This window comes from Columba livia, chromosome 9 (genome assembly GCF_036013475.1).
Source record: "Columba livia isolate bColLiv1 breed racing homer chromosome 9, bColLiv1.pat.W.v2, whole genome shotgun sequence".
NCBI classification, from domain to species: Eukaryota; Metazoa; Chordata; class Aves; order Columbiformes; family Columbidae; genus Columba; species Columba livia.
The window spans coordinates 15730086-15739602 of record NC_088610.1 but is presented as its reverse complement, the minus strand read 5'-3'; positions in this window follow the sequence as shown (position 1 = coordinate 15739602).

Genomic DNA, 9517 nt, shown 5'->3' with positions numbered 1-9517 from the left:
GTCAGAAATGGGAAATAAGACAGCTAAAAAGGAGATATATGCATACTCCATGACCAATAGTATGCTGGTTAGCCAGCTAAAAGTTTAACCACTCCCTCTAGGTATACTGAGTTTAGTCATGAAGGTAATGTAACATTCATAAAAATTGCTAGGTATCCAAATCAATGTATATGACAGAGAGGTGTATAATCCTCACACCACAGACTTAGGCATTCCTTGCTGCTCCTCTCTGATGGTCAACATTTTTGAAGTCTATAGAAGACCCATTATTTAAAGACATTAAGATATTTCAAGCCTTATATCCACAGAAGAGCTGGCCTCCATACAAAACCACCAACAAAGGCTGTTAGTTCCCATGGCTCACATGTTCAAGGACTCTTTTACATGTGGTTGCTACAGACTTTTAACCTCTTCCAAAGGTAGTTTTAAACTTCTGAACAGTTAATGTGATAAGAGGTTCTGCATTACCACCCTGGAAACATCCAAGGCCAGGCTGGATGGGGCTCTGAGCAACCTGATCTAGTTGAAGACGTCCCTGCTCATTGTAGACAGGCTGGCCTAGATGACCTTTAAAGGTCCCTTCCAACCCAAACTGTTCTATGATTCTATGATAACATCTACAGATCTGTGTAGCAAAGAAAGGTTCTGCGCTGATGAGCAGATTGAGGCAGAGAACAGGCTGCTGGGAAAGGCTGAGGGAGCTGGGTCTCTTTAGCTTGGAGGAGTCTGAGGGATGACCTCATTAATGTTTATAAATATGTAAAGGGTGAGTGTCAGGAGGATGGAGCCAGGCTCTTCTCAGTGACAACCAATGATAGGACAAGGAGCAATGGGTGCAAACTGGAACACAGGAGGTTCCGCTTAAATATGAGAAGAAGCTTCTTCGCAGCGATGGTGACAGACACTGGAACAGGCTGCCCAGGAGGGTTGTGGAGTCTCCTTCTCTGCAGACGTTCAAACCCGCCTGGACACATTCCTGTGTAACCTCATCTGGGTGTTCCTGCTCTGGCGGGGGGATTGGACTAGATGATCTTTTGAGGTCCCTTCCAATCGCTAACACTTGGTGATTCTGTGATCCACGTAGCACATGCAGCCAGGCTCCTGCACCGTCGCTGTATCAGGGGCAACAGCAGCATCACTCCCTGGCATTGGCTATCTGGGAACACGCCCTAAATTACAGACTACAGACAAGGCACTCCATCTAAATTAAACTGTATTTACCAAATGTAAATTATGTTGCTAGAGAGAATTCACCCGTGAACTAAACCAGAGACATCTGGCTGGTTTCTATCAATGGCTACAGAAGGAACAAAAAAGTAAAAGGCCAGTGAGTAGTTACCCATAAATAAAGATGTTGGCATTGACATTAATCTTAAACTGAATTGGTATCTGTTAGAAATACAGAAATGGGAGGGGCCTTTCTTCTTCACCAAGCCCAGTCCCCTACTGTTGCAGGGAACCAAATCCAATAAATCCTTTCATAAACTGATCACACTTCATTTCTGAAGTCAGGAAGTTGCTTGATCAGCATCTGTCAGACTTTGTCTTTGTGGGATAAAACTGAAATGCATGGTTAGGGATTGTATGTAAGAAATTGATATAAATTCAGCTACAAAGGTTTTAAGCTCAAAACCGAAAGGTGGCAGATTTACAGTCTCTCATGCAATCTTAATTATGCTGCCTTGTGTATGTATTCTTTGCATAAATGATGCATAGGTTATGTGACAAAAATAGTATGGATTCACATAAGCATAGAGTCTGTATTAATGTGCACAAAAAAGCCTAATTTCTGACAGTCGACTTTGTAGCTCAAGTAACTTTCCTTTCTTTTCTAATGTAGTTTATTTTTGAAGGTAGAAGAAAATCTATTTTGTGTTATGTGTGTCTCTGAAGTGTGGTATCTAGAGGTGTGGAATGATGAGTCTTTAGTGATAAACTATTTAATGTTTAAACTAGAGAGCTAGTGCCATAGTAATTACAAAAACTGCCTGCTGTCCTAGGGCAACATTTCCTCCTGTAGCGGTCTAGCAGAAACGCGCAGCCTGAGGGACCCCTCACCTCCCATCAACATGTGTCAGCGCTCCAGGACTAAGGCAGAGTCCTCCCTGTCTACCATTGAACAAAGATATTTTATAAACAAAGCTAATGAGACAGATTTCCTAATAAATATCTGGCAAGTGTGACCTCGTCTGCCTGAAAATGAGACAACTGTTGAAGTGGAAAGAGGAAACCTCTACTTGGAATGTAACCCTGAGCGACAGTCTGTCACTGAGACGTTCTTTGGAAAGACCGGGTAAACGATGTGGTGCTGCTCTTCCACATGCACCTCCACGCATCCCTCCCACCTCCCTGTAACAAATTCTATAATGCTGTTGCTGTGAAGCAGCCAAAATGGCCTGCTGATCTGACTGAAAATGAACCTCCTCCCTAAAAGCTTAATTTCTTAGTCTTTATGCTCCAGCTTTCAGGCTTCTCACCAAATCTTCTGTTCCTCTGTGGAAAGTCATCTGTACAATATCCTTTGTACCATGACAAAAAGATGTAAGACCTCTTAGTGCTCTCTTAGTGTTTCTGCACAAGTCCTGTTTATCTGACACTCTGAAATTATTTTAATTGAAATTTATGTAAATGCTATCAACACCAGCTTTTTCTTTCATTTGAATCATAGAATCATAAAATGGTTTGAGTTGGAAGGGACCTTTAAAGCTCATTTAGTCCAATCCCCTGCAATGAGCTGGGACATCTTCAGCTAGATCAGTTTTTTCAGAGCCTCATTCCGCCTGGCCTTGGGTGTTTTCAGCCATCTCCCTGGGCAACCTGTTCCCATGTGTCACCACCCTTGTCATCAAAAATTTCTTCCTTACATATAGTCTGGGTCTACACTCTTAGTTTAAAACTATTACCCCTTGTCCTGTCGCTACAGGTCCTGTTAAAAAGTCTATCCTCAGCTTTTTTATAAGTCCCCTTTAAATATTGAAAGGCTGCAATGAGGTCCCCTCAGAGCCCTCCCTTCTTCAGGCTAAACAACCCCAACTATCTCAATGCATTCTTAAGTGCCAAAACCTTGATATTTTCACTGCCAAAAGAACTTTCATATTTCCTGGAATTGCAAGTTGTCCCTTTCCAGAATAACACTGGACAACTTGCAATAGAGAGGAGGTATCCCTATTTTCTTGATAATCCTAGCACCTAAAATGACTCTTACAAACTGATGTACCCACCCAGTTCCCAGGATTCCCAAATTTGCTTTGGTCTGTAAGCCAAGGATTAGTCTATGTTACGCCTTCACTTGAATCTGCTACTTCATAGAAATGAAAAAAACCCCACACAAGAGCTGTCACTGGAAAACTTGCAGAGCCTCCACCCTTCCCCGGGCTGGAATTCCCACTCTTCTCTCTTTTTGTGTGTCAAGCTTCATTCTCAGTTCGTTTATCAAATGAGAATGTGGTTTCTGGATTAATATAAAAAATGGCTGTGATGAGTCATAGAGCTCCCCCTCCCTTGCTTTCTTTTGATACTGAGATACCAAGTACAAATGCAGGATTGACAGTATTCCCTCACCTTCCTAGGAATTTAGGAACTCCTTAGGAACTGAGCTTACATTCTTCAATTAACTCCTTTGTCTCTTTGCTGGCTTCACCTCAAGTAATAACATATTTAACACAGTTGCAAAATTTCATAATTCGTATTATTATTTAGAGAGACCAGATGTGATGCATTAATCATATCAGTGCTACAGTTTTTCATTATGGCTTTTCTAATTACCTTCTGGTCCCTTCATTTGTCAGTTTGGGTAATTCTGACACCAGCTTCTAATTGCCTCTTCTCTTTGAAGGAACACAAGCTGATATCCGATTTTATTTATTTATTTATTTATTTATTTTTATGTTTTACCCCCTGTTGTTCAAAGTCAATTGCTTATTTGCCAGCACAAGAAAATATTAAGGAGAATGGTGCTGATTTATCATTAGTTTAATTGCTTTTCATCATAATATAAAAATGATAAATTGGACAACTACTGTTAAATTGCAAGTATTCCTGTAAGCAAATAAATCTAATAATTATTAACCAGACTGTTTGCTATCAAGCAGGATGCTTGAAACATTCATGATGTTGTGAACGGATAACTCCATCATAATACAAGCCTCCAAAAGGATTGTGTCAACATTTCCAATGAAGCATCCCAGGGTCCATTAACCAAAAGCGCGGCTTCCAATGACCATATCTCAAAACAGGTGGAGGAATTGCTGAAGTATGGATCAGACAAATGGATTCTAAAAGAATATTTTTAAGCAAGAGCTGTCTCCCTAATAGTGCATTTTAAACACATTGACCCAAGGAAAATATTCGGTACATAAAAGGAACGGGAGAATAAAGCATGGAGTAGAAGGCCATAAAATTAAAAAGGCAGAATTGCCTGCAGGTAACTGTGACTCGGGCAGTCCCATGGCCGAATCTTGCAGCAGCAGACAGAGAGGAGCAAAGCACTTTGGTCTCTGCAGGACATCTTCCAAGCCCCAGCATGGGGCAGGTCATCATCAAGTGTCTGTAAATGCTATTCTTATCTAGAGAGCCTTAAAAGCAAGACAGATTAGCTACCCAGTCATTATCCCAGGCTTGATGTAATCTAAATCAGCAAGTATTCAAGTAGATAATATTATGAAAGAAAATTCCAAAGCAGGTTCCCTTTCCTTTGGTGGATGCAGGAAAGAAACATGAGACTATTAAGTATGCTCATGTCTGGGGAAGGAAATATGAGAGGAGTTAGAAAATTATGTCACTAAAATGGAAAAAAAAATAGTTTCTTTCTCTGGATACAAAATAAAATTATTTTTATGCAGAATATAAATAACCAATAATCCTTGGATGCATTGTCCTCATATAAAGACAAGACTAACTCAGGTCTGCATATGAATAAATTCCTGGAGACTTAGAGTAGAGTCTGGTTTGTAGACTGAGAAATGAGAAGGGTCGATATTTCGAACAATCTAGGGCACAACAGCCTCCTCTTCCCTCCAAAAGTGCCACCATCAGAGACTTTTAAGCTCAGCGCTGGCCTGAATGAAGCAAGTGAGAGTGTGGAGTCCTTGCTGTGTTACAGGACACACTGGGTGGTGCTCACAAACCGGGGATGATCCCAGCCATCTTCCCTTCAAGTTGCCTGCAAGCGACATTGGAAGCATAAGGTAAAGGCACATGTGGATCCGCTCAGATATTGTGACTGTGCAGTGAGAGGCTTTGTCAGGTACTGTACATGCAGAAGCAGAGAAAGAAAAGTAGGGAAAGGCATCAAAGGTGCTCCAGAGAAGTCTGTTTCAGGCTTAGAGTGTGCTTTTGGGAAGCAAGCTGTCAAAAAAGAAAACTGGAACCATGAGCAAAGAAGCTGTCTATTTTTTATGTGTGCTTTAATTGTCTTGTGTTCAAGGAAGAGAAAGTTTTACAGCCTCTATAACGAAGCAGGTTTGTATTAAGGCACCCAGCTTCAGTTTCTTTTTTTTTTTTCTATCATCTTCTGAGTGCTATAGTTGAAAAATAGTGATATTTTTAAAGAGCATCAAATGTGTTATGCTTTCATACTGCTATTGCACAAGTGATACCTGGAACCTGAGCCTCATGGTGCAGTTTCATGTATTATATTTAGTTTACTGTTACTGGCAACACAGACTGGAAATCAGAACTAAGTCCAGTGAGAAACTATTCCATACCAATACCTTCATTGCTGTTCGTGGATTTCCCTCTGCTACTTTTTTCATAAGGCTATACACAAAAAGGAGAAGAGTTTGATCTCATTTATTTACTTCAAATGTTCTTAGGAAAGAAAGTGTTGCGAGCAATTTTGCTTTGGCCGACTAAAACACAGCTTCCTACCTTTACAGATAAGAAAATTCACTATCTGCTTCCAAACTACCATAAACTGTATGGGAAAGGGAAAATGAGGAATGACCTGTTTACGAAATGTGCAGATTGTATGATAGCCTGTGCAACAAGAGATGGGAGAATACAAGGAAATTACCATCAGATGTAATCATTCCTGCACTTGTTTACTTGACTTGAGTAGGAGTCCCTAGCTTAACTGAGCAGTGCAACAGCTACATCTGAATGACAAAATGGGAGGTCTACATCTGAAGGACTTTGTTCCTTGAAGGTGAAAATCCAGATCAGGGAAAATACCCCTTCTTCAACAGGCAGATTAGATGGAGAGACCTGAAGCATTATATTTGGAAGGAAACATCTTGATACAGACATTCTCTGCCAGGTACAAAAAGCCTCACTGGATTCTCTTGTTGTTTATGCTATACCCTCTGCTGTCCTTATTCAATCTTTGGAGCACAGAGTCCTTGGCAAGGAGGAGGGTGTTGCACCACTGATGTAAATTAGGGCTGTTCCTGTACAACAATAAATTGTATCAGGGCTGGGCAGTTCTGACTGGGGGAATTGCAGTCAGTCCCTATGGCCTCCTTCCCATCAGAGTACAGGGGTCATGGAATGCAAAACTGGGGCCAAATTGTTCCACTGGTGGCTGGAACTCAGCTATCTGCCATGTGCGTTACAATGGTATGTTTACTTTTTCTAAGTCCCGAATTGCTGCCCTGGGAGATGCACACATGCGTTCTGGGCCAGAATTTGGAGTTTAGCCTAATATTATGTTTTTGAACACATCTGGGATCTATTATATTGCTGGGTAATGATTTTCACAGAATCATCATTACTTAATATGTAAAGAAATGTCATTGTCAGTATGAGTCTCAGCATGGTATTGCACAGCAACACATCTGAACTCTAGATAAGTGCTTCTTGCTATGGGAAAAATACCATAGGTCATTAAAATGCTGAAGTACGAAGGCCAGAAGTTATAAAAAATGGACCGAACTGATATGGAAATCTGAGGAGCCAAGTCCAGAGGTTTCCAGAAAGTAGCCATTTTGTTTACAAAATGTATCACAAAAGTAACCTACACTAGAAAAGAATTAGGGAAACAGCATTATAGGCTGAAATTAGATATACAGTCAGTATAGAAATGCTTCAGTGTTTTTGTTGTTATACGGAAACAATGGCATGAAACTTCTATGCAGTGCTAACTCAGCAACAGCAATTTAGTACTTTAGGAATCAAAAGTGCAGGGTTAGAATCAAGCAGCAGTTTATCCTTTTTGTATTCCATGAGTTACTTGTTAGAATCTTTTCAAGAGCCTCAGGCTGTTTTGGTTTTAACAGTCTCTGAGGAAATTTCCCATATCCACCAAACAAAGAAAAGGCCAGACTGAGTCAGTAATATTGTCACTTAATTTCACTTCAGTGCCTCTAAACTGTATTAACTTCAGTTTGGAGGAGGACAGTTGAGCACAGGCAAATGTTTTGAAAGAGTCTTTATGTTTAAATGCTTCAACTCACTTATTGAAAGAGTACTTTGAGAGGAGAAAAGTCATTCCATATTCTAAGCCTGGTCTTTGGACTCATTCTTGAAATTACAGTCAAATTTCTTTGTAATCCTTGCAGGAAAGGAACTAAGAACACCTGCCTCTACCACATAATGTTTTCTAGTGGATGTATAGTGTCTTTGAATAAGGAATCAGAGAATTTGCAAGGATTGGTAAGTATTTAAATTTCTGTTGTTACCTATTCTAAAGGTGGAGACCTGTACCACTGTAACTCGTCCACTTCAAAAAAAAAATGCCTGGCTTTCAGTGCATCTGAAAGAGTAGTCAGGCTCTTGTGCTCCTGCTTTATTTACCCTATAATTGTTTAAAAGGTGCGGTACTTTGCCTGAGGTATGCTGAGACAGAATTCTCTCATGTTTCCAGATATACTGCAAGTGCACTGGTAATAATTATTCTGCACAGTGACACCTCGTAAGGAGTTCTTTGCTACAAACAGTACGGACAGAGATATGTGATGCTAGGTGTAAAAGCTCCTGAAAGGGAATCAGAGGGACAGTTTTATCTGCAGCCTGAGTTATAAGTGCAAGCAATGGATCATTATTATTATACTGTCTGTCCAGCACAACATCTCTGTATTCAGCTTTCCAGCTAAGTTTTCAAAGCTCTTGGTTCTTAGGCTCTATAAACTCTGATGACACTTCTCTCTGCCTTGACTCTAAAAACACCTAAAATGTTTGCTGGCCTGTGTCTTGGTTATCACCCTCTCATGGCTGCAGCTTTTATCCAGGTGAAATTGTGCTTCTATGGATTCCTTAATAGTTCTCTGGTGTTATTAATCCCAGAGTCTCTTCTTAAGTACCATTATTCAATTATCTGCTTTAAATGTAAGTGAATTTCAAATACATCTAATTAAAGAAAGTGATTCTAAGATCAGTGTATCTTCTGAAGCACTGCTGTGTCTCTGACCTGCCCTGGATTGTTAATTTATGAGTTTATAGCTGTAGTAGCACTTCTGCATTTTCTGTTACGTAGAAGAAGGCTCCAGCATACATTCCCAGCCAAGCTCTAATGCAAGACTTATACCCAAAAGGTTATAGCTCTAAAAAAAAATGATGAGAGGTCTGATGCAAACACCAAGTTTTCCGAACAGGACTTTTGATCATATTGCATCCTCATTGTGTTCAATGTTTATTTTCACAATTTGACTCCACTTCAGAATTCTTCAGATACTTTGTATTAATATGAGAATCAGGGGTTGAATCTGCCATTCAAATTTGGATAGTTTAGCAGTCCATTCCACTCCTAAACCCAGTTTGTCCATTTTGGTTTAGTTTGGTGTTTGAGTTACCCTCATAATATTAATCTATTTGTTAAACCATAAGCCATATCGAAGTCACGCATCTCCCTAGAAGGGATGAGGTCAATCTAAATACCATCAAAATGCGAATGCAAGCTCAATAGGTATTAGAAGCACAGGTGTAAAAATCACAACTGAAAACAGAAAACCTGTATTGTTTGCTAAAAATTAGTTGATAAATTTTGTAAAAAACAACCAACAAACTCAAACACTTGATTCTGGGATAAAACAGTCTCTTTTTGGGGCTTTTCATATCCAGCTTTTTAGTCCAGAAAAAAAGAAATATAGAACTGTCAAAAGAACAAGAGTTGCTGTTAAAAATAATTCCTATAAACTCCTCAGTATCCATGGTACTAGGTGAATACAGATATTATGATCACCACCTAAAACAGCAAGAGGGTATCAGAGTAACCTTGTTTTTGCGTATTTCTTCAGTAGATGAAGGGAACGTTTTCCAGTTGATGGAAATGAAGTTTTTCCAGGCTGTGAATTCCCATGTTACCCTGTCTTTCACAGAAGCCTTTCACTCTGTGACAACAGGTACAATTCACAGTTTTTAAAGCAGAAAGCAAAGATTATCTACCTGAACTTTGACTAGACTGAGATAGAAGGCATAGAATTTGTGGAGCACATACTGGTAAACAAGACATTATTTAGAAAGACTTTCCAAATTAGTTTCAGCTAATAATTGAATGAATACCTGGACAGGAAAGAAAATCGCAATACCTGGCAGCTGAATATAATTTTTTTTTTTTTGTATTTCTAAATGAAATTAAGTCCTC